This window comes from Poecile atricapillus, chromosome 3, assembly GCF_030490865.1.
Source record: "Poecile atricapillus isolate bPoeAtr1 chromosome 3, bPoeAtr1.hap1, whole genome shotgun sequence".
NCBI lineage: Eukaryota > Metazoa > Chordata > Aves > Passeriformes > Paridae > Poecile > Poecile atricapillus.
The window spans coordinates 108,021,437-108,047,800 of record NC_081251.1 but is presented as its reverse complement, the minus strand read 5'-3'; the positions used below and the strand labels follow the sequence as shown (position 1 = coordinate 108,047,800).

The 26,364-nt window shown below is 42.3% G+C and overlaps 1 protein-coding gene across 6 annotated transcripts in view; it reads right to left on the bottom strand.

Moving 5' to 3' along the window:
• MEIS1 (Meis homeobox 1) overlaps positions 1-26,364 on the bottom strand; it is a 108,616-nt gene that overhangs the window by 54,099 nt on the left and 28,153 nt on the right. The window lies entirely within an intron of this gene.

Genomic DNA, 26,364 nt, shown 5'->3' with positions numbered 1-26,364 from the left:
AGATTCCCCCCCCTCCTTTTCTTTTTTCCCCCCTCTTTTCCTCCTTTTAAAGATCTCTAAACAAACTTGAAGCACCACTGACCAGCCACACGGTAGCAGCTACGAACTGCATTTCTAAAATGTCGGTGGCAACTCTGTTCCTGAAGTTGACTTCTCCTGCCGCCAAATGAAGGCGAACTGAAAAGGTGGAAATAATCATAGAAATGATGCTAGTCCATAAACAAGCTTACAGCCTCATTAGTATAGCGGGAGGCTCCGCTGGGTGATTTATGCTTGTTTTGCTGATGCCATGAGGAAATGCCATAGGGCAACTTTAGCCAGCTGCTAATGGTTTCTGACAGCTTCTTAGCAACTAGTGCAAGCAACGCCGTGGCGTTTGCTAGTGACAGAAACCGAAAATGTCATATTATCTGCCCATGTGTCACGAAGTCCGTGTGGCAATTAACTAGTAGGCCAGTGACTGAGGGGCCACGGGCTCCTCGGAATGGCCCATGGCTATTTGGGGTCAAAGCGGGCGCGCCGCTCGCCTTTATGCCGCACATATGCATGGGTGTGTGCATGATCCCCATCGTGCTCCCGCTGCCCCGCCCGCACATCGCTTCGGTCCCTCTGCATCCTTTGTCCATGGAGAAACTCCGTCTCACTTTCTCTTTAGGCATGGCGTGACATTATCAGAGGAACTGCAAGTAATCTGTCTTGATATGATGGTTGGAAATGGCACTTTAATTGGCAATACCTGATTCCCTGGTTTTGAGTGCTGGATCCGAAGGTGCTAGCTGTTTTTCTGCTCGCTCGCAAATTAGTCTAAAAGGATTTAAGATCACTGAAGCAGACTCGTTGCCTTGTCAAATTGCTGGGAGCACAGCAACTCTGCACAGCAACTAGATGCTATTTAAAAAAAAAAAAAAAAAACAACCCACAAATGCAGAGCCTGTAAGGAGCAGAAGGAGAGCCCGGACTCCGCACTCCTGCTCCCTGGCGAGCAGAACCAGGCGCTATATGTCAAACTGTCAAACCTTTCAGCGTGGCCGTCTGCCCTTTCAAATAATATTTAAGAATTGTTTTTACACAATTTTTTATAGGCCATGGTCTAGTGAAAGAGGCCAACCAACAAAGAAAGGAATTTGTACTACAATTCGTCCGTGGACGATTTCTTGCCAGACCTGGGCCAGTCCCCATGGAGCGAGGCAGGTGACCTGTGGCAGCTCCCTGGCTGCTGGGGAGCTCCGATTTCAAACGCCCTCAACTCCAGCATCCCAGAGTTGCCTATTTAAGCACACCCAGGCATTTAGGCCGTGCTATCTTGTTCCTTTCAAGAAAGGATAAAGCAGCATTTATCGTATTCAGCCCTGCTGAATGGCTCAGACCGGCCACGCCAGCAGGGGTTCCTCTCACTGCGTTCCCCGCTCCGCTGTCATCGCCCCTTACGACTTCCCTTCCCCTCCCACTCCCCCAAAAATCAGAGGCAGAAGCAGCAAAGGGCAAGCGACTTTACAGCAGCCCCTCGAGTGGGTAATGCTCTCTTTGTCCCTGCTGATATGTTATAAACCTTTGTTGACAAAATAGGTGCTTTCTGGAGAGCAGCTTGGCACAGGCACTCGCCTTCAGCAGCCATGGTCGTGGCAGGAGTTTCCTGGTGATTCAAGGTCTCCCACACCAAACCCAAATTAAATATCATCACCCTGCGACGCTGCAAAGTCTGGCAGTGTGGCACAGTTGGGCAACTTTCAGCTCCCAAATTTACTCTCAAACCTCAACCATCGCGGCTGTCCAGAAATGACATAAATATTCCCAATCCCAAGTCATGGACATTTCTGAAAGGTTGGGAAATTCAGACATCCTAAAAACCTTTTGCAAAAAAGCCTTTTGCTTGACTATAAAATCCATGCCTCTGCATGAAGCTCTTTATACGAACATCCTCAAATGATTTTAACTGACCAGAAACCTCAGTTCCAAGTTGCAAATACAGCTTTTCTAAAAGAACCTTCACCAGATGTAACAGGTTATTTCTCACTCCACATAGCCCTGCCCTACTATCAAGTCTGCATTTGGAGTACAAGTATTTTCTGTGTCAAAGAAAAGCAGACTATCCTAAAAAGCCTGCCTCCTATTTGTCTGACAGGAGATCTGAGAGAGTTTTTGGGGTCTACTGTTCAATTTTCTGGGAGGGGGTAAGAGCAGGGCACAGGCTTTGCTGAGGTGCACCAAACAATATGATGAACACTTCCAGCTTATACAGTCCAGTTCTAGATAGGCACCTAAATACACAGCTTTAAGGAGTTCACAGGAGCAATATGTGAAAGATGTGCACCCAGAAGCCCTAGGAAAGGCCTGGAGCAACTTTTAAGTGGACTGACTAAAAGCTCCTTATGTTCAACTTATTTGTGTGTGTCCAAATGTCTGCTGTTAAAAACAGTTTCTGCCTCCTCGAAGAACACCACAGTTTGCATTTACTTTTGCATTTCATGAGCTAATATAATTTAAATATACACTGTGTTTGGACAAAAACTGTCGACTTCTGTACTAGATTTATAATGTATTCAGTGTTGTGAACTGAAACACCTAACACAATGGCCTAAAGTTCATGGTCTTTTCAGTAGCATCTTTTTTATTTTTTTTAAATTCTATCCTAATTTTTCTGCATGCATTTAGATACAAGTTCCTCAAATTCCTGCTTCTGCTAGCATGAGAAATCCTGAATTGCCTAAGCCAAATATTTAACTGTTCACTGTCCACCCACAGCTCTGCTGGTTCCTTTCTCTCTTAACTATTCTAAGAACCAAAATTTCTTTAGCAACCTTTCCAGGTAACTGGTAAGGAAGATTTATTAGCTTCAAGCAAAATAATATACTAGAGAGATTTTAAATGGCAAAATTGTTTTCCTTAACCTTTCTTCTGTGCTGTATACCAATTTAGAGTAACTACTGTAATTTCCACAGCTTTACCTATGTTATCCCTTACAGAAACAAAACTCCAGTTTGCTGGATACCCACACATCCACCACGACCACTTTTTGTGGAGCAAAGCCAGGCCTATGCGTGAAATTTTCCTATAAGGTACAAAACTATGAATTCTCAAAAAAAAGCAGGTTCAAAGATGCAACAAGCTTTTCTGTGAAGCAAGAGAGATAGAACAAGGATCATCACTTCAGACCACCAGCTTTGCACAGTCTTGAGCAATCAAAGAATGTGGAAATTTCTTTATATGTATAAATTTTTCAACTTTTTTCTGACACAGCCAGCTCCAACTTGGCACAGGAATGTGGTGAGCAAAAGTCCCACCCAAATGACTCTGATGTGAGTCAGTGCAGCTATTATTCATGTCCACAAGTACTGAAGGACAAGTTCACTACTCAGGAAGTGTCATTCCTCCTTAGAGCAAGGTGGCTAAGGAGGCAAGCTGAGCAGCACAGGGGCTGAGTGCTCAGGTAAGCCAGGAGAGAGCTGGAAGGCACTGACACAGTCTGTGGGTATGTGCCCAGCAGTTAAACCAAGCTGCATCTATCCATTGAGGAGAAACAGAAGTTTTAACATTAAAAGGCATTTAAGTTTAGAACATTTCCCTAAAACACATTATTTTAAAATTTAAACACACATGCATATATTGCATATGTAACATTAACCCACCGACGGCTCTCACTCTGCCAATGCCCCAGCAAGGCACACGAGCTGAGAATGGGACTACCAGCAAAAAGGTACTTCAGAAAATACAAAGTAACCATGAGATTTCTTTATTGGGAAAAGCATTTTCTATTATTTTGGATCCATGGTTAGTCAGATGTGAGGAAACACCCACTCCTGGAGCTCCTGGGGTCAATGGCAATCATCTCAGCACACTTGAATGGGCCTACAGAACGCCCCAAAAATAATTTACAGTGATGATGTAGCTCTGCTTGTGAATTTGGAAAGTGGTGTTGATGAGGGACCTTTTTTTTTTTTCATATTCCTTAAGGAGAAAGCCTTCTCAAATATACTTAATAAAAAGTTAATGAGGAACAACAAGGTTGAAAATGAGCATTAGCAAGGAAGAAATACCACGTGTCTGGGGGTGCACACATCTCTTAAGGAGATGCAGTACATGTTTCATGCAAGAATTCAGCCCATGACATAAACACTGGGAAGTTGTCAGTCACAGATAGTATCCATATTTACAAGATACTAAAGGACACAGTCGCAAAAATATCCTACACAAATATTCACAGATAGCAAAACCTCAAAAAGCATAAATTACACTCTGGACTTTCACAAATTTCGAAGTTTTTTCTTGAATCATTGTACTTTGTTCTTCAGAGACAGGAGCACCTTTTTCTAGGAACTCAACCACCTTTTTTTTAACTTGAAGTCCCTTCAGGCAAGCAACAAGCTAATTAGTTGTCTGTGCAAAGAGTAAAAACTGCACTGACAAATAGTGGAGGAAAACCCATAGATTTTATTCATTTTCATTTCTTTGGCAGCTTTTTATAGCTGAAATGAAGGAAACCTCTTACACCAGGTAGCACTTCTTAATGAGGTTCAGAAAACTACATTATTATGAGTAAGTTCTGACATATTTCTGGAGCTGTGCATCGCTGAATGAAATACTAAAAAGAAAGCAATTCATTGTATGGGAAGCAAACAACTTTCTGCTGCCAACAACAAAAGTTTACTTTGAGCAGTTGGAAGCAAATACCCTACAGAAAAGTATCTGGTAAAACAGAAAAACATCCTGCTTTAACCAAGATGCTAAAGGGCTTAAAAAAGTCAGGTTTTTTTCCCCTAACCTAAAAGCCACCACGATGACTCTACAACTTCTTGGGAAAAGCTGTTTTTCAGTCATCCTCTCTTTTGTTCAAACACAGGTCTTTTTTATGAAACCTATTCTCTCCAGCCTCATCAGGAGAGACTCCCACCAGTTGCATTCTCCATGAAAAGTCAACTACACATGACTGAGACACAGGTAAATCCACCACTGGATTCCAGCAGACTTGCTTCTGTGTAAAGCAGGAGCACAAGAAGCAGCAGGAGCACAGGACTGCTCCACCATGGGGGAAATACACCCAACTAATGCCCCAAATGGTCATGAGGTCAACTTCTGTAAATCTCTATAGCTCCTTAACAACTGGCTCTATCTTTGTGTTTATCCAGCTCCTAAGACACTTGACTCTTGGACTGAGCACAAGCAGCTATAAGAGGCTCAAAGCAAAGATCAGAAGCATATCACATATAAACTAAGGGATGTGTTATCTGTAGGAACAGTTTATTATGTGGAGCATTTAAGTAGGCTTCCTTCCCTAAACGTAGCTAAATTGCCTTGGGCCCTTACCTACATGCCTGCTCCAGAGGAGAAGATGCTGTAGATTTCCAGTTTTACAACAGAAAATATGTGTCACAACCATGACATTGTCCAAATAATTCAAAATGAGATTATTCTATTGAAAATAGTTAAAAAAAACCAAAAAAACAAACCAACTTGGGCAAGATAAACAAAAATACTTGGGGTTGTTGAACAAAACAAAAGCATTTTACTATGGGCCAATTCAAGACCAATCAGTGCTGGCCCAAGCAGCAATTTGCAGGAACTACAATTTAGATACTGTTGGTCCCAAATCCTCTTTTGCAGAGCTGGATCCCCCATGCCACCAGAGTCCTCTAGCCACAATGAACAGGAGAGGTTTAGTCTAGCTGCAGAGCTCAGGCAAGTCAGGATTCATGACCTACCAAACCCACATGAGATATTTCCCACTGGAAGTTGCCATGTGGTTTGTGTCAAGTAAAAAAGTTCTTGTGGATACGCAGTGTATTTCCTCTACAGCCGTCCACTTTAAAATGGCATCAAAGCCAAAACATTTTCCCTCTGCCCAGTCCATCAGTTACAGCAATTGACAATAAAAACCAAGACAAAAATGAAAGAAAACTGATGTTGAACTTCACTTAGCATGCCATGGCTGCATCACATACTCTATTTCCCCACATACAGTGATATATACTGTGACTTTGCAACTGCAAAAGGCAGCTCTAAAAGCAATGAGAATAAAATGGCCTCATCTCATCTACCTTTCCTCTTTTGACAGTAACAACATCTCCAGTGCCATTGTTACAGCTTTATAAAGATCCACTTGCACAAATCCCAGCCACTGAACCCTCCTGATTGGGCAGTTAGTGAAAAAACATCTGGCCTTAAACTCATGACACGAATTAACTATTTCCCTGGACTTAAAGCAAGAGGAAGATAATTTTGATTTGTTATGGAGTATTAATCCAAAAACCTTTGTGAGGCAATTCCCACTGCACCTGTGAGGGAATTCCACCCTGTGTCTCACAGCTACAGAAAAGAGAGCAGAGGAGAGGGTTGGCTGTGTCCACCCAGAAGAACCACTTCCACAAGCTGTCTTGGAGGTCCATGTGCCTGCTGGCCTAAACTACTGGGCAGAGAGGGTCAGAACAACAGGGACCTGTGAACCTTCCAGTGCCTGGGCTTCATATGAACAAGGCAAAAGCTGGATCCAAAACAATTATACTTCTGTTTTCTAAGGAACTATAACAAACATTTGCAATCATGAACTGAATGGATGGCATTTGGACTCCACCATTAATTTCCTCCCCTCATCCTGTCCTAGAGCTGTCTGGGATGCTCAGAAGCAGCCTGCTTTGCCCCCCCAAAGACAAAACCTTATGTTACCATGCACATAATGAACTCAGGAAAAGCCCCTGAACTATAAAATATGCACCCCTCTGCCAGACCTTTCAAGGGAAGGGTGTACACAGAATTAATGTTTTTACCCACTGCTCCTTGCTATCCAGCACCCTAACGCCACTGCTCTTGTTCCTCCAGCAAAGGTGGCTCCTCTGGAGTACCTGTGACAACAGTGGGAGGCTAATCCTCAGGAAGGGGATGAGGAGCCAAAAAGAGTAAATTTGGAAGAGCCAAGCTCACATAAAATTTTCTTCCACTACTGCTCCTCTCCCAGCACAAAAAGCAAATCTGCTGTGATGAGGTGGCACTTAAGAAAGGCACAGTAGGAAAAAGCAGTGCTGAAGTCAGGCTTTAATGCAAAGGCATGGTGACATTGGGTCTGATGGCCAGCCAACAGGCACACTGCTGCCACTCACACAGCTCCTGCTGCCCTCTGCTCTGCCCTGACTCTGTGGCTCCACAGGGTGAGAGCAATCAAGCAATGACCACCATGTTGATCAGGCCACTAACTCTTCTGCTGAAAACGCTTTCCTCCTAAATATTCCTTGGGTATGGGGAGGTGGGGTGGCACTGAGGGGCAGGTCAGGGTACACCCTCTGCACATCCAAGTGGCTGGTGTGAACCCAGCCCCACAGGAGAGCCTGGAAATTCAGAGGGCTGGGAGAGCCCTTCAGAGAAATAACAGTGATGGGGAGGTGATCTCGAGCCTGCTCCTTGTGGTTGGCCACTGGCCAGCAGGCTCAGGTCCTGATGTCCCATCCAGGCAGTGACAGTCCTTTCAGGCATTTCAGTCCTGAAATGTGGTAACCAAGTTAGCACGTCCCCCCCTTAGGCTCCAACTTCATGTATTCCTGACACCGCTATGTTTTTGGCTTCCTACGACTTTCTACCACAGCTTCTGGTGTTTTGATGTTTGATTTACAGTGCAGTTACAGTTTAAGGTGTGGGCTTTTTCCAAATTAAAACAAACAAACAACAAATCCAAATGCAAATCATCCAGGAGCAAATAGGTCTTAGAGTCCAAAACACACAATGAAGCTGAAAGAAAAGTCAGGTCAATGCTGGAGACTTAAAAACTTTTCCTGAGTATCACCTACAGGTGCATGCTCACCTTGCTTTTATCTCTTTCATCTTCCATCACTACATATCCCTAGATATTACCTTGAATATTACCTGCCTAGAATTACCTTGAATAGGCAAACTGATAGGAGGAAAGGGACAAGCTTCTGGTGCACCCCAGAATTTGATTATTAATTATGTCACTACATCTCATGGCATCGGTTCCAGCTGTGAGAGGGATGAAGGAAAAGAAGGAGCTAACTCAGCCATTTCCAGCTCATGCCTTTGACTCCATAAGAGTGTTTAACCAAAATCCCACAGAAATCTCAGAGCAAAGCTGGGTCACAGCAAAAAGCCATCCATATCTTAAGAAAAAAATAAACAAAAATGCATACATCCTTCAAGAAGTCAGCCAAAATTATTTCTGGTTTCTTTTTCAACTCACAGCATTTGTCATTACCTCTAAGAGCAACAGCAGTAGAATTGTGTAGAAAGCAAAATCTGCAAAAGCTTTCAGTAATTTGATGTACTTCAAGTGACATGAATGAGTAACCAAGGAAGCTAAAGAAAACCTCAGGTTCTAGCAAGCTGAAACCACAAGCATCAGCTTCCCCATAGCAGGTATAGACCACAAGGAAGAAGAATCTCACTTTTCTGATGAAACAACCGCATCCTTGTTGAAAGGGCTGAGGACCTTGTCTCACCCCTTCCACCCACCAGTGATGGAGGAGGACTCTCACCTGCCTAGCTCACCGCTCCATCCATCTCCTCCTCAGGCAGCCTTGCAGAGCCCACAGAATCACCAGCTCCACCTTCCCAACTGCCAGATATCCTGCTCAGCTGCTACCCTCTCAGCTGAGGCTAACAAGGAATACATTTCTGCTGTGCTCCCCATCCTTTTCACCTCAGCTTTCAGGATGTGCTTCTCAGCTGATGTGCAAGGACACAGCGCATGCAGAAGCCAATGCTGCACCGGGTCAAACCCCAGCAATGTCCCCGTGTCCTTCCTGTCCATGCAGATATCAAGGAAGGTTTTATAGGCATCGCTTGCCTCATAAAGGAAAAGACAGACTTTTCTAAGCATCCTGTAAATGCCAGGAAAAGAGAAGAATGGACAGGAAATGAAAGGAACAACCTGGAAAGGAGAACGGAAAAGCAGGAGACCTTGGCTCCAGGGAGAGAGCTGACCACAGTTTTAGCCCTGCCTTCATCTATAGAAGATGTTTGCTTTTATTAATCATGGAAAAAATGCGGTGCGTGAGCTAAGTCAGCCCCTGGGCAGATTTAACTTGGGTGACCTGAACTTACTCTGCAGATCACCATAGGTCTCTCTGACCTTGGCAGTGACACAAGGATCATATTTTCTCGTGGATGAATTACTCTGGAATAATTCTGCCAATGTATTAGGCATAAATAGCCTTTTATTTAGGACTGTGAAAATACATTCTCTCTTTCTGCCTCTCACCTTTCCAAACAAAATCTATTTATTGGAATAAGGAAAACCCCACCCTTCATTAAGGCCTGGGTACACATCTCAAGGGCCAGACAGAAGCTTGGCTGCTTCATGCTCATGGCAATGTGTTTTCAGACATTGCCTTCAGCAAGATGCATTTTGGAGTTAACTGGTAAGATTTGTTGCTTTTGATTGGAGTGGTCACCCTGCACATTTGCAGATGAATATACAAATACTTTCAGACATGACAGAGGTGGTAAATTTAGGTCAACAGTGAGAATGTTCAGCTTCAATCACCAAAACAGAAAACACAATCCTCAACATACATCTACAAGCTAGTGAAGAGCAGCTCTGTGAAAACCAGCCAAGCTGCACTGAGATAAGCAAAAAATCCCCCAACACCCACATTTCAGCCTTGCAGAAAATTGACCAGTTTGGAAGGAACAGGTAAACAGTGTGTTCTTGGACAAGAGTCAGCACAGTTTGGATGATGTAGACCTTTCCGTTCAAGAGTTGCACTGGTTTTTGTGTCTGGTCACTTGAGGTCACACCACAGAGCTCTGAGGCTCTGCAGAAGCTCTGCATGTTTCCTCCCCATAACGGAGGTGGCTAAAGTGGCTATTAAAATCAGTTGTTATTCTGATGCCACCTGAGTCTTAATTGCTGAAAAAATGGGGATTACAACCACAGAAAGTGCTTTCTGGCACTGGCTAAGGAAGTATCAGTTTTTGAGGTCAGAATAACATCCCTTAAAAATATGAATCAGAGTGGTTCTTTCATACTGCAATTTGATAAAGGCAGGCAAAACATTAGCAGACTACTTTGATGAAGGTCAGGACAGCTTTGTAATATATATATATATATTAGAAACATGCTTAGATGTGTGAAAAAAAGGAAAGAAAGCACTTGAAAACCTGTATTCAAATTATCCAGGAGCAGTCAAATAAATCCTAGCAAATACTATCTCCCGCTTCCACTCTGAATGAGTCTCTTCTAATGAACTCATCATATGTTGAGCAAACACGATTTTCCAGCTGTGTGTTAGATGCTTTCTTCCTCCACACACAACTTTTGCTGTATGATGCCTTAGGACTTGCAGGCAAGTGTCTCAGCCTGAAGACTGGGTCACCAAGGCTTGTCAGGCAGAAAAGCAGCTCTCCAGTCACGGGTCTGCACTCTTTCCCATTCCAATTCTGGAACAATACTCACTGATGCCAAAACAGGTGATTCTCTTGAGACTGGAAAAGGCTTTCACAAATACCTGCGAATCATCTGAGCAGTCACCAACAATGCCAGCCTCTGAACCATTGCTAATCATGATGCTGGTTTCTATGCAAAGCAACTCTGAATTTTGTCATTTTAAATGCCTGACCAGCTGCACCTGCAATTCATGGCTGAGGCAGATGAGGAGACAGATTTTCATCTATAATCATAGGCTGAAATTCAAAGTTCAGCTAAAAAGCATTCTCACCTATACTTAACAGTTTTTATGGAAAATACTTTGACATAAGCACCATATTTGCAATGAATATGATCTCAGCAGTGACCTGAACAAGTGAATATTGACCTGAAGAGGGCAATTGCCTGTAAGATCATGGGGAGGCTATCCTTTATGCTCACCCCTTACCAGCCCAGGAGATTTCATGCATATTCAAAGCTGCACATGAACCTCAACAAAAAGCATGAAAGGAGAGGCTCAAGATGGCAGGTGCACATCCAAAGATTACTTGGGTTATAAAGAAGTATCTCTGCTGGTTATGACTCCTGCAGAGCAAGCAGAATGGATTACAAGAAAGCCTCTGCCAGGACAATCCTGGAAACACCTCACTCAGCTCCCTTCCCTGGGTTTACCCCGGAGAGCCATCCCCCAAGATCCCAGATAAGGCAAGCTGACAAGGTGCTGAATGAAAGCCCACACTGCTGCTGCCAGTAACCCTCCCTCCACGCCTGCAAACTTCCAGCACTACCCTCAGGCTTTGTACTCACAGCCTCCCAAGGAAGCAAGCCCCAGATTTCATGTTTCTGTGCACAGTAGAGACACAGTGCACAGATTGAAAATATTTTTCAAGACAGCATCCAAAGTGGACTTGAAAATGGAAACAAGAGTTCAATATTCTGCATAAAAGTTATTAACCTCTTACCTCTCTACCTCATGTGCTAGTCAGGGTTGCTACAAATACGACTCCAAAAAATGAAGTGGAAAAATGAGCCGTTTTGAATGTGTATTAGTACACTTAAACTGTACATCTTGTTAGTTTGGAGCAGAAGTAGGTTAAACTCTGATTTCATATTTAAAAGCAGAGAGAGGTTCTGACAGATGCAGTGCCAGCTGCCAAAGGACCCTGTGCCCAAACAGCACAACAAAGCTAAATATGGCCATTCCTACCACTTCAACTCAGCAATAGGTTTTGCTTCAAGGCTTCCCTCATGGAGCCTCCCATCTCATGCAAGACCTCAATGATTTTTAGTTGGAGGCTGAGAAAAGTGCTGCCACACAGCTTCAGAAGCCTCATTCATCATATTTTATATTTAAGTCCTCAGCTCCCAGAGTCATACGAGAACCTTCATCCAAAACCACGTATGCACTAATAATAAAGCAAGCAACCTCTTGAAGTTAGGAGAAGCTGGAATCCTGGCTTCTTGACAACTGGGCATGGGAATAGAGACACTAACCTCCCCCCAAATAATAATAAAAATAAATAAAGTGTATGTATGTGGTTTTTTTCTACGAATGCCAAGAATTTTGAACACTTCAGTTACCCATGCAGGTCTGCAAACACAACAAATGTCATGAGATGCTCAGACCACTGTGCTCAGGAGCTGCAGAGGACACAGCCTCACACATACAATACCTGAGCCCACTCCTCTAACCTTCAGCAGTACAAGACAATTTATTCTGCTTTCCCACAAAGAGCAAACATTTCCTTCCTAAAGGAATGCCAAGTTTTAGCACAGTTTCATCCCTCCTCACTCTAAGCATTTAAGTCAGACTGCCAAGCTAAGTGTCTGAACGAGATGATTACTCCTCCCCGAGTCCCTTCACAGTCAATGGAGAGAAAGAAACTCTCGGGAGGGAAATTCAGGATTGAGATGGCTACAAGAATATGTGCACTACCAGCTCTGAATACTGCACAGAACAGTAAAAACTTACAAGCAGCAATGCTCTAGCAAGGAAACTGTGGCTAATGAAGACTGAATATGCTCATCTCTGTTTCTAAGCAAGATCTGGACTTCAGGGCTCTTTCTAAAATTACTCAGGATGGAAAGGCTGAATTTAGCTCCCATCCATCACCTTATCACAAGAATACAACCTCATGCTTCCTGCCACAGAGAATCTGGGAAAATGTAAAATTCTACCTCTTATCACCAAATCATAATTAATTTCTTCTTCCTATTTTGCCTTACTTGAGAGAGGGAAAAAAAAAAAAAAAGCCCTCCTTGATAGATAACTAAATTTATGTCCTACCAAACTGAATGTAAATGCAAGAAACAGGAAGTTTTTACTTGGAAACTGGAATTTCAAGCACTCAGTGGCAAACAATGAAGCAGAGAGATAAAGATGCAATGGCAATGGTGGGGGACAGACCTGCCAAGCTTCCTGCCCACGCTGACTCAAGAGCATGTGTCCTACCATGATACGGACTGGCCACACCACTTGCTTTTATTTTGGCAATTGGTATTTGTTCCTGTGAAAACCCCTACAAAAACAAGGCAGAAGACCAGACAGTAGTAGACTCTCCATCTCTTATAACCAGATCTTTTACTTAACACTTTAGCAAAAGATGCAATCAGCAGATCTTTGTATAAAATCTGAATTTATACAATTCTCTCTGCAGCGACGAGGATTGTGTTACACTCTCCAGCACCCGCCAGATCAGAGCATCCAGTCTTCCCCATCACTTCAAGAGATTGAACTGATACTTGAAAGCACATTTGCTATTATCTACTCCAGCCCTTTGGAAATGACATTACACAGATACAGGGGGCAGACAAATATTGCCACTCTTTTATTATTCCTGATGCTCCCTTGCTTGTAATATCTGAGAAGTTCCCAGGTCAATGGGATTACTTTATCTTCCTCCCCTTTCCTTTATCTCTTCCCTCACCCCACAGGTATCCATGTCCAAATGGGACACTTCAGCAGGGGGTTTGCTTGACCCAGGTCACTCGAAGGTCAAGCTTTTCACCACTTGCTAATGCAAAGCTTCCCCCCAGCCCTTGTAACCCCAGGGGTCTGGGCACCCCTCCTCACACACCCCTCTCCTGGCCACGGGTGCAGATGGAGAAGGCAAACACTCCTCACTGAACACGGAGAAGCAAAATCCTCCCCATATGGAAACCAGAATATGTTTTGTGTTTTTAAATAAACAAAGCAAAGGGAGAAGCTCATGAAAAATCAGCTCAGCAGCGCCTTTATTCCTGCAGCAAACTTGAAGGATGGGAGGCTTAACTAGTTAGGAGCAACTCAGACTATATTTCTGCCTACCAGAACAAAGTTCGATTTTTATTTAGATTGATTTTAAGATTTACATGTGAGAAATGGATACAATTGGATCAAATATATACTAAAATAAATTGTTGACTCCCATGAAAGCCAATAAACCCAAAACAAATTTCACAGATCTCATCTACCAGCGTTTGAGATTTGTTTTATTTCATTATTTTGTATGCATTTACAGAGCAGAAATTTGCTTAACTCTGTTCCACTTTTCTTTTACTGAAACAATAAGACTCTCTGCAGAATATTTTCGACTTGAATATTATCACCAGGATAGCATATGGCAAACTAGCAGCAGGCAGTTTATCTTCATCCTCTTTGTAAGCTAAAATTAGCACAATGCTTTTGCAACAGCATATGATGTATTCAGACCAGTACGATATACCTAATAGAACTTCAGATCCATCCCTGGCTAACCTCCAATATCCAAGTAAATTGATTGCTAATTTTAACTGAGTATTAATGTGTTTAGTATCGAGTTGGCACTTATCAACTTGAGAGGCACTTTTAAGTTTAATACTGTCATTTCACATATACCAACTACAACTGTAAATAAAATTTGTATATTGGTAACACATAGCATTTCAATTCATCTGTACGGAGCAATTCTAATTTTTTATTAATACATTATGTATGGAAAGCCATGCTGTAAAATTGCATAATATGCATATTCTGCTTTTCAGTGATGAAATATAATTAATGGTGGTGAAGAGCTGATATACCCATGTCATGACTAACATGCTCCTCCTGCTGCCTGTTAGCTGGTTACTTTATTGGGATTAAATTCAACTAAGTCACTAACAGCCTTTGGCTGAAATTAAACCAAGTCATCACTTTACATTTCTTGATGAGGTGGCTATGCCAGCCCTCTCTGCTCTTCAGCCTGGTAAATTATGGCCACCTCAGGGGTTTTTTAGCTGGATTAAATATGTGGTGAGACACTAATGTTAGCACTGCTTCCTAATTTGTTTCTTGTAGCTGTAACACCAAGGAACTTAGCACAACGCTCCTCGTAAAGGAAATTTGAAAGGTTCTAAAAGGTTCTAAAAATGCCCTGTGCTTCACAAGGGTGGTTGTTTTACCACCTTCCTTGCCAGGTTGACAGAATAAGAAAGTGTAGTAGTAGGAAGTAGTCACATCCAAGCATGTATATGAACAAACACACTCACAAACAATAAATATTTATAGACTGACATCCAAAGATTTTGTGGCTCTGCCCGCTCATCAACAGAACATCCCTCTGCTTTCCTACAGCCCATTACAGAGCTGCAGTACAAAACCATAGCAGGTCTGTCCAATAGTTACACTGAATTAACATCACCACTATTCCTGCTTTTACACAGCTGGCCTCATGCAGAATTTGCACAGGGTTAGTGCAGACAGATACAAAAAAAAAAAAAAAAAAAAAAAAAAAGCAAGCAGGAAGGATCCTGCACAAAAGCCTCTCCTGGGGCATTCTCATTGCCACAGGCAGGATGAGGGGACAGGAGAGATAAATAGATGCTTTACTAAGTGGGGAAAGGACAAGAAGTACAGAAAGAACACAACATTTCAACTCCACTTTGTTGTCTTTTTTTGCCTGTGCTGTAATTTGCCTGCATCTTATCCCCTGCTCTTTAGCAAGTAGCTGCTACACTCTGACGATACAGTGCCCTGAAACTTTAACCCCATTTTAAATGACACTTAACTTCGATGCTGACCTCATTCCCTCTTTCCCCTGCTCTAGGAAGGCATTTAATGCAGTGCATGTGCTATAATCCGGGGCCCCAAGCACGAACTCCACCATGGGGTTTCTCCCTCAGTGCTGCGCCAGGAGGGAGAAAGGGAGGAGATTCTCTTGGCACAGCAAAGAGACCAACAAAAGATTCTCCATCCTACAAGCCTTGCTTCCCTGACCTTCACTTGCTGACCAGAGAAAGCTAAGATATGCCTTCTTTGAGGTCCATCAGGACACTACAGACTCCAGAATATATTTAGCTTGCATCCATGTGACACTGCTATTCAGAGCACTGGGAAGATTTCAGAACAAGTTAGGGTATGTCTGCCACCATTAGATCTTTTCCAAGGGCATAAGTGGTGTCTCCTAGTAGGTCTTCTCCTGTCCTTCTGCAAAAGATGTACTTACAACCTGGAGACAACACACAGAGTTGGGGTTGCAAAGGCCATCTCTCACCCACAGCACAGAATCAGCCTCATGAAAACTTAGGACTAGGGGACAAGTAGGTGAAAAGGCTGTCCCCACTGTATTTTTATTTATTTACATGGTGTTTCTTATTTCCCACACTATTGGCAAAGAGCAACTGCAAAAACCTGACTGCAAAATCTGTGTGAGATTTTAAATACTCAAGAGAAAAAAACCAAAAAAAAATACTCATAATATTTATAATAGGTAAATAAGTTATATGTATATATATTTATATACTGGCTCTTAGATGCCAGAGTGATGAGGAAGTTCCCAAACCACAGAGGGAGGCAGGGTGGCCTATCCCGATGTCAGACTGCTCCCACTGCACATCACAGGCCCAGCCACGCTCTCCCACGTCCTTTCCCACCTTCCAGGCCTGAGCAGCAAAAGTTAAAGCACGTCAAACCAAAGGCTACGTGGAGGAGGCATCATGGCTAAAGAGCCAGAGCAGAAAGGTGGAAGACTTTTCCAACAGCACCCTCTTCCAAAGCCCTGCCAGAGCAGTGCCAGGCATTTGCTTAGTCAGAGCCCTACGATCCCACCCCAGCTTGGGCAGAAGGGACATCAGGCATCTCCCTCTGGTATTTCTCATGTCACCAACTAGTGGGTCACCAGGCCAGTGAGACGTGGTCCCCGATGAATTATAGGATGACAGGTGGCTCTGACACAGCCACTGCTGCAAGCTGCAAAGGCTGCTCTGATTGCCCAGACAAAGTCCACATCTCGTTCATGAATTTAAAATTGGAAGAAAAATGAAAAAGAATAGCAATAATAAAAGCCCGTGTGCATCAATGTGCCCAGAAAAAATTATGTCAGCATCTTTACAGCGCTGATCCTATTAATTAATCCCTTGAAGAATGGCCCCTCGCCCACAAACATATAATGCAATGCCAGCTTAATCTTACCTAAAAAAAATTACAATGCAATAAGATTACTCGTCTGACTCTGCTAACTGTTACAGCACTGCTTAATCCTGCATTTCAGAGCTTTAACAAGCTCCTACAATACTGTACAGAGTTTATCAGAGCAGTTGCCGAGACAAGAAGGACTTAATGTTTTAAAGAATATAATTCCACTGTCTTTTGTGCTTTTTACATATAATGTTTATTCAGTGACTTTCATCCTGAAAGATCTCAAAGCCTATTGCCTTCTCCTGTTTCCATTGAAGTCTTCCTTTCAAGGTTTTCATATTAGAGCAGGATTAAAAATAAATTTATATAAATATATATATAGGGGGTTATAGCAGGAAAATTTGCTGGGGCGGGAGTTCATCCCTCCCTCCCATTTCCCAAAGGCAGCTGGGAGGGGCACTACCAAAGTGGCCCCCTCCTACCAAAAACCTGCAAAGGACCCCACGTGGGACCTTGCCTGAAGAAGTGGGTGCAAAATTGACCTATGAAAGAATCACCTCTCCATCCCTGCAATAACTTGTCTTTCATCCCCTGACTGTCCTCCCACCGGCACAGCCCCAGTCCGACAATATCCACTCACAGCCACACATTTCCCAGTCTTTGCCGGCTACAGACATATTAAGCTTCCCATGGAATAGGAGAATAAAGCTCTGCTCCCTCCCTGTAATTATCAAATCAGCCCAAAAATGAGGAAGAATTGAGAATCCTCATTATAGCACATCATAAAACACGGCGAGGTCTCGTGCTCGCTGTCTGTTATTGGCACAGTCTGCCAACAAAACTTTACAAAGAGCGCAGGAATTCATGTTTGCAGAGATATTAAAGTCATAAAAGGGGAAATTTGGATTTTATTTTCCCACAGTCTAAATGAAGGTGAACCAAGCAAATTTGGCAAAGAGCGCTAGTCAGATGCCATTTCCCACAGCAGTGTGGTATTTTCCTCTGGGAATAAAACATTTTCCTTCAACTACTGTTTATAACTCTTATCAGTTCAACAGCAATAGAGCCATCAAGTCCAATATCTTGTGGAAAAAAGTCAAGGTCAACAAGTACTTGCATTTTCGTTTATCTTTAGCTGCAATTGCTACTGACATTCAATTGGGTAATAAACATGAGGACTGTCAAATGCTCTCAGCAAACAGGTGATCCAAAAGCTATCAGAGAGAAAGAGGCTACCGCCAGGTAATCAAACAATTCTGTTGCAACAATTATGATTTGAGTGCATTCATTTACAGAAGCAATCACCTGTCAAATTTGAATGAATAGCATCAAACCATTCCCCCCATCAGGGTAATAAGGGCAAGAAAATACAAGCTATGTCTACCTTCTTCCCAACAAAAAAGCATGGCAGCATTAGCAAGAGCCTTTAAAAAAAAAAGGGGGAGGGGGGGATAAACAAAAAATATCCAGCATCTTATTTCCTGAATTGAATTATAAAAAATTATTTTAACACAAAAACTGGAGGACATCTGTCGAAATAACTGCGTCTTGTGGTGGTGTGTCTCACGAACAATAACGGGTGTTTAGGAAAACACTACGGAAAGTGGGGGCACGCAGAGGCAGCTGTGCCACCGCTCTGACAATCAGCACTTGGGCAGCTTCCTGAGACAGCAGTTGCATCTGGACCAGGGTTTTTAATAGCTACAGAAGAACCATTTTTTCCATGAATTGGTCTAATCTCTTTTTGTCCCCTGCTGACCTCCTCAGAATGCTGTTCTGTAGCAATAAATTTAACCCAACACATAAAACATTTTTGTTTGTTTTAAAACTAGTAACACTCTGGAACAGTTCCTGTGCCATGAACACCCACCCTTAGTTCTTGCATTATGGGACAAGCACCCACTTTCTCCATACAGAACTAATTTTAAAGACTTCTCCTCCAACCTTAGTCATCTTTACCCTCCCAGCCTTTCATGTGAGAGATAGGAAAATGGTTTGTGCCAAGCAGCCTGATGGCACACCCTGTTGCATCACTAATCCAGAAATACAGCATGTTTATGAGTTTATACTCCTTGTGATAAAATGTCTCTCAAAACAAACATCTCAAGATCACAACTTTTGTTTTTTTAACCTCCAAGTTAAAGAGGTCAATGACACACCTTAAAGTCTCACTCTGCCTACATCAGATTGCAAAAGGCTCAGTTGAAGCCACCAAGACCTGGAGAAGCAAATGGATAGAACCCTTAAGGTGGGAATACTAAGATGGCCTTTGATATGGGGGCCATGTGGGAACCTCATTAGCTCCAATGAGTCACCACAACTTAAGTGAGAACATCCAGGATGTGTAGGAAAAAACCCACCATACCTGAATGAAGCAATCAAAAAAAAAAAGAAAAAAATCATATCAGCCATCTTGAAAACACTCAACTCCAGTACTGTTGAAAGGGGCACCTTGGGCACTAAAAACTTCAAGCCTATTTCTACAACTTCTTACAAATCCAAACCTCACTCTGCCCCATCCAAGGAGGAAAGCAAGGTGCCCTTCAGTCCCACACCAGAGTTTTTAGCTAACAGCCCAAGATTTAATTTAACAATGTGATTATTTTCCACCACTGTTCCCAGCTTGGCATTTTCAAGATCCTGCACTCAGTAAGACACCTGGTTCCGTGCAGACACACTTTGGAGGCTGCAAAAGCCAATGGATGCTCTCAGTTCAGGGTCAGGGCCACGTTCTTATATACACTTCTATGTATACATGGGCTTGTGCACAGCCACACAGATGTTTAACGAGTGGACATTTCTGAGTTTAGAAAAACTTGCCAAGAAAATAGAAAAAAAAAAAAAAAGAAAGAAAAAAAAAAGGACTCCAGCACATGGATTTCTCTGCTTGATTACAGACGGGCCGAGAAGTCAGGAATATTTGTATTTCCATAGCCACTTTAAAGGTAAACAGTTTCCAAAGTCTTTTTCCCTCCTTCTGCTCTGCCAATGATGGCAGTAGCCTCAGATTGAAAGATCTGCTTCCTGACATGGTCGTCTCTCTGCTCCCCTCCCAGCTGGAAGCTTTCCCTGAGCAAAGACTGAAAGTCACATTAAACCGTGCTGAAATGGTTGTGCTGGTTTTGAACTGCTTATTATCTCTAGGGGCTGACCTGAAAAACAAGTTGGTGCTTAGAGAAATTCAGGTTTCCCCTGAAAGGCAAATGGAAAGAAGGAAGGTTTTTTTACAAGGAAAAGAGCTCATTTACGATGATGTTACCCACAATTTAGGGAAAACAAGCAACGTTTATAAGTATTTAAGTTAGCTTTGCCAGAGCAAAAAGAAAAATGCCTGCTAATAACAGGCATTTAAGCTAATGAGAATGATTGAAATAAATCCTGACACTGGGAATAGATTAATGCTCAAATCATGACAGACACCCGCTTCTAAGTAAGAACTTGCTCCCATGCACCATTCTGGAAGCACAACCCTGCTTAGCTGAGGCACACAGACGTAACACTGTCGAAATCTAAGTTTAACAGTTGAATCAGGCTGATGAGACCAAAAGAAAAAAAAAAAAAAAAAAAAAGCCAAAACCAAACAAAAAATTGAAAACCTAAACTAGAAGGAGGAAAAAACCAGTTTCACGCCCCCCGGCTTTAGAGCAGAATGATAAATTGACATCATGTTATGAGCATAATCCTCAACCACTCAATCACTGTTAAAAAATAAAACATGATTCTGGGGAGATAAAAATAATTAATGCTGGTGCTGCTGAACAATACGCACCTAGACGAAGCGTTTCAGATAAATATGGGCCTGGCTTAAATCTCGTATCTCACGTCAAAGGAAGAGGGCACAGGTGCTCACGCTGATTTAAAGCAAAGCGAGCGCTGCCTGCTTGATGGAAAAGCAGGAAAAGAAAAGGGGATGGCAGAGCCTCAGCAAGAAAACTGATACCGCTCCGTTTCCAAACAAGCCTATTACGCTTAATTCGGGATTCACAATACATAAAGCGCCAGAAAAAACACAGGGAGCAGCCCCTGTTGACTAATGCCCTGTCTTTTCTAATCGAGGGTCACATCCAGTCTAACCGATCGCATGATAATGGCATCAGAAAAGGTCAATCAAAGACAAGCCGAAGCTTCCACTGCCTGGCTGACCTTCGGAGCTTGTGACAAATTGCTATCAGTCAATGTCAACTAATGACAGCGGCTCTTTGGCTAATCAATTGTTCTAAAAATGATCAAGAAAACTACTCGTAGGACAGCTCATTTTCACATCAATGCCTGTGAAGTATGAAAAGCTCATTTTTTTTTGAGTTTTTAATAAGCTCATAAGTAAAGCAGTTACTTGGTAACAGGGGTCACCTTAGTGAAAAGACAGAACCTTTGTCTGCCTTTTACATATTCTTTTATTACCATATTATAGTAAAAATATGCCATGCCATTACTATGCCAGAGGGCTACATAATAAAGTAGGTAATACTTCATACTTTTTTTTTTTTTTGGGATAAATACATCTGTGGTTTAGTGGGCCTCTGTTTGGATGTAAATAATTGTCAACATAGTCTCTCCATGTATTTAAATGTAAAGCAATCACCACTGGCACACAGGTGACATGCCCACACATTACTCACCCAAATTTCACATGACAGAGCCGGTAGTGAAAACCACGCTGCAAAATCCAGTGGTGCTGCTGGGAAGTGAAGGTCTAACAGCAGCTATTTTGTTCTTAAACCCACCCACCCCATGCGAGCACAACTTATTCCAACTATTTCCGACAGAATCCACATTTGGTAGGAAAACCGCATGCTCCGAAACCCCCTAAGCCCTGCGAAAGCAAACAGACATTTCCGCCCTGGAAGGATTCTGCGTGTAAAAGCCAACGTGGAAATGCACACAGGCTTGAGCAGTGGGAGATATATCATGGCTCTCCTCCTACAGCAAAGGGGTGACTGCAGATTTTTCCATCTTTTCATCCTACCAGCCTCTCCCAACATCATTTCCAACCACTTCTCAAAGCTTCACAGCCAGGCCAGGCTCAAATCTGCATTCATGCATTAAATATTACCAAAACAACAAATCCACAATGGTCTAAGGCTTGAGAAGTGCAAGCACAATCTTGCTCTGCTTTTCCATAAGGGGATTGTCCAGCAAAGGACATGGCAGGGCATTACATCACAAGAAGCCGTTTGAGAAGACGCTGTGTTGAGAAGGGAAAAGGAGCCATCGTTCAAGCACGGCACTGCTTTTCATTTGGGTTTACCTCTTCACTTTGGTGACTCCCACCCATGACACCTGTAGTGCCAGAAAGGATTTACCCCAAGGAAAACACCCCTCACCAACCCAATCGCCCCCCAAAGCAATTCCCCACATCACCACAGAGAAGGAAGGGGGGAGCGGTGGTGAAGCGCTCAACAAGAAACATTAAAACTTTTGTTTTCATCGGAGAAACTGCCAAGTGACAGCAGTTTCAGGTTACACCCTAAACCTGCCTTGCTATGGTAGTTTTTCAAATTAAAATATCTTCTGTGGCCTTAGCCACTCTCAAGCCATCCATAGGCAAGAAAGAAAGGAGGCAGGGCGACACTTAAGCTCAGCCATAATTGGAAGTATGTGAAAAATGAAGTGTCAGTTCGGTCAATAAAGGGCAAAGGTGAAGGGGAACTGCAGCCCAAACTCGGTGCGAAATGTGCTCATTAAGACACCCAATCCGAGGGCTCCTGCCCACCTATCCCATTAGTCATCGGCCATCTGACCGCTTCAAATGCCTCCCCGCTCTTATTACTTTTCTTCTCCCATGTTAAAAAAAAAAAAAATAAAAAAAAAGGAGGGGAAAAAAAAAAAAAAGGCAAGCTGGTATATAAATCCTTGCTCAGTCATCTGGAACATAACGTGGCCCTTCTCTCCCCCTCTTCCCGGCCCTGCCGCCTGCCTTTGCAGCCTCCAAACAACCGCCTGGAGATTCCCAGCAATAATAAACCCGATTGCCTTTTTGCCTATAGGTTGCTCAAACTCCTACAAAACCCTGAAAAAAAAAAAAAATAAGCCATTGCAGCCATTGATACATTTTTATAAAGAAATATCGCTGCTTTCTACTCCTGGCTTTAAGAAGCAACAATTATTTGGAGGTTAAAAAAATGTTTTGAACACAGGCTGAGGCTTGGGAAAAAAAAAAAAAAACAAGGGAGAAAGAAGAAATAAGCACAAATAAGGTGACACTGATGGATTATTTTTCTTTTTCTTTTAAGCTGTGTAGGAGAGCTAAACATGAGAAATAAAGAACTCCACTCTGGATTAAAAGTGACTGTACCAAGGCTTTGTTCAGCATCTTCCTGGCCTCACTGTTTGAAAAACAAACAAAATAGATCTCTCAATATCCCAAACAGGAATCTTTTGAAGTTACAAGACACAGTAAGATCAAACAGTGCTGCCATGAGCTCAGCATCACCTGCCTATACATAAGAATTTGCGTCTCTTCTTTTAAATAGGATTTAGTGAATTATTTCTCCACTATGTAAATTCAGATCTCTTTGCACCATTTGGAGACAGACCTCCAAAGGCCTTTGCCATTAAGTTCAGAGCAACGGGAAAACTTTTTCATAATATTATTCTGCATTCCTGTACTATAACTATCCCCTATGATGACACAATACCAGGCCTTTAGAAGAGGTTGTGTCAACGTACTATGCAATAACATACCCTGCTGTTCAGTGGCACAAGACCTCAGAACAGCTCCCTAGCAGTTAAATATGGATTTCTGCAATAGATCGAAGCAGCTGGGAGTTATTACTATTTACTAAGTAAATAAATTTACACGATTAAAAAGACTTTAAAATGTTTACAGGAAAGACCGTCTCTCCTGATTTCAAAGGCAATCATTTGATGAGTGTTGTTCACTGGGACATAAGTAGGTTGAAAACACACATTGCAGGATTTGTTGTGATGAATAAGGTAAAGAAGAAAAATCTCCAAAAAGTCCAAAAATAGACCTTAACATACTCTGGCTTAAGGACTAAGGAGAAAAGTCTTGCTGAAGGCTTAAGCTTTCCAGTCTGTGTGCCTCTCTGAAAATGCAAAGCTTACATTTACATCCCTGTGTTACTTTCAGCCAGGCTGCAAACCTGGCCCAGAAGGTGCTTTTCCCTACCCCAACAAGTGAAGTAGGTTGTGAGAACAACCTAAAACCAGACAGTTTTAGAGGGTTTTATTTCTGGTGATCAGATTTGCTTTTTTTTTTTTTTTTTTTTTAAGTGGCAAACGTGATCTTGACAGATGGAAGGAACCAAAAGGAACTTTTACAAACTCCTAAAAATAGGGAAGCTCATAATATACTGAATATATGTCACGCAACGCATGCATCTCGAGTTAACTCCTCTACTTGCAAGCATGAGCATGTGGGTCCCCAGCCTTTTGCTGCCACCCCTCCGCAGCACCTGGCTGCTCTGGCAGTGCCATGCTGGCTCCTTCTGCTGCCAAGAACGGCACCCAGCAGTGGTGAACACAGGGGTTTAACCACAGTGTTGCACTCCTAACATCAGGCCACAGAAGAAAAGCCACCAAATCACAGCATCTGGAAATTAAATGCAGCTGGGGAGAGGCAGGATATTTGCTACCTTTTTGTTCTCTTCCGTTTCGGTCCTTCGGGGTTGTATTTTTTGACTTCTTCCCCACAGGGAAATGCTAAAATCACATTTTGGGTTTTGTTTTGTTTTTTTTTCAGAAGGTATACATGCAGGCATGGGTGTGCTTAAACAAATGAGCTTCCCCCATAATCTCAACCTTCAGAGCATTTCATGTAAACAAGACATAAAGCAAGGCTCAGCAAGACCACCACTACCATTACCACATTCCTCTTCCTCAAAAACAATGCCATTTCCAAAGGTGGCAAGTGGCCTGCAGGCAAATCTTGGTAACAGAGACCCTCAGGACAGGATCTCTTTCCCAAAATTCCTTTCCCAAACTTGACCTGAGAGCTCCAGTTATCAAATTACCACTTTTGTTACTCTTCTCCAAAGTTTTAATGCAATGAGCCCTCTTCATAAAACACTCTATCAAGCACTGGCAGCAATTCCAGCCTCAATAAACCAGTGGGGTTTGGGCAACAGTTTCTGAGCTGACTAAAGCATCACTGACAAGTTCTTCTGCAGATACTTCACAGGACTCAGGCTTGAAACTCACTTTAGAAAACCCCTCCTGACTGAGGCTGCAGCATGCACCTTGCTAGGAACTGACCAGGATGGCAATAAGACCTCAGATATGACCAGCACTCCAGACTACTAAAATGCCACATTTAGGAGAAAATGAAGTCTGAAAATCTTTAAAAGTGCACCAGGAACTAAGCTCAATTTCCAACGCGTTCTAGGAGCATTCTGGCAAGCCTCCCCACAGATGTTTTGTCCACGCACATTATCCACATAAACACACGCACATCCGTCTAATAAAAGAACAGCCCTAACCAAATACAAAAACCCTCTCAAAACACCACATTTTAGTTCAAAGCTTATTTTTGAAGCAGCTTTTTCAGCCTTAAAAAAAACCCCATGGATTTAAAGTTTGCTCCAAAAGCAAGGGGCTCTAATGAACAAGTTGACACCACTTCAACTATAGCATTGTGAACAGCACCACTAGAATATATATGTATACACATACTTGAAAGAAAAAAGGCCCCCTGAATTTATGTTGCATATCATTTTCCAGTAAAAGTCAGAGGTCAGAAGGTTACCAGTTTCTGCCTCAGCTCTGCAACAGTTTACTATTCCAGGCCCCATTTTTACTAGGCTACGCTTGCGATGAAGTCAGCAACTTTTCTTTAAACAATAACGAGTCTCAAATACTTAAAATTCTATAAAGAGATGTTATTCACCATGTACGTTAAATCCATGCATATAAAAAATTAAAATATACTGGTTTAGTTTAAAAACTAATCTTGTTAAATGCAGACTTTGCAATGCTAATCAGTACTGCTCAACCTTTTTTTGGAAACACAATTCCTTTGTTGTCTAACAGCACTTGAATGAAACATGATCATAAAACCAGATTTAAAAGTATATACCTATTGTGAGTTCAGAGTCAACTTCAATAATGCACTCTCTTTTATATTCAGATTAAGGATCCTTTTTAAATTTTAATTGCATTAAATTAACACTAAATCCACTGGAGTTGGTCTCTTCAGAAAAAATATGCTTTTAGTTTCTCAGAAAAAAATAATCCAGAGATTCAGCTTTTCAGACTTCAGAGTTTCTGAGACAGCACTGATTATTTGTAGACTGTCCCACTTCCATTGCACCAAGCTCATTTCATCCTCGCCCTGCTAAATCAGCTACTCCGGCCTGGCACTCAGACAGAACGTTTTTGCATTCAAGTAAATTGGAATTGAGTATAAAAAAGTAAGTAAAAACATAGCTCAGGATTTTGTAAAATGGGCCAGCTAACATCTCTTCTTTATATGTAATCAACTTTCGATGGCATCTTTGAAATATTAGCATGCATTTCTGCAATCTTAATTACATTTGGTTTTGAAGATTTCATCTTTTAACCCATTTGAACGAAGAAAAAAACCCAAACTTCTCATTTCTTATTTTTATTAAGCACACTGCAAATTTGGTACATATGTTGCTCTAACATGTGCCTGCTGGCAGGGTCAAAGAAATAAAGATGCCAA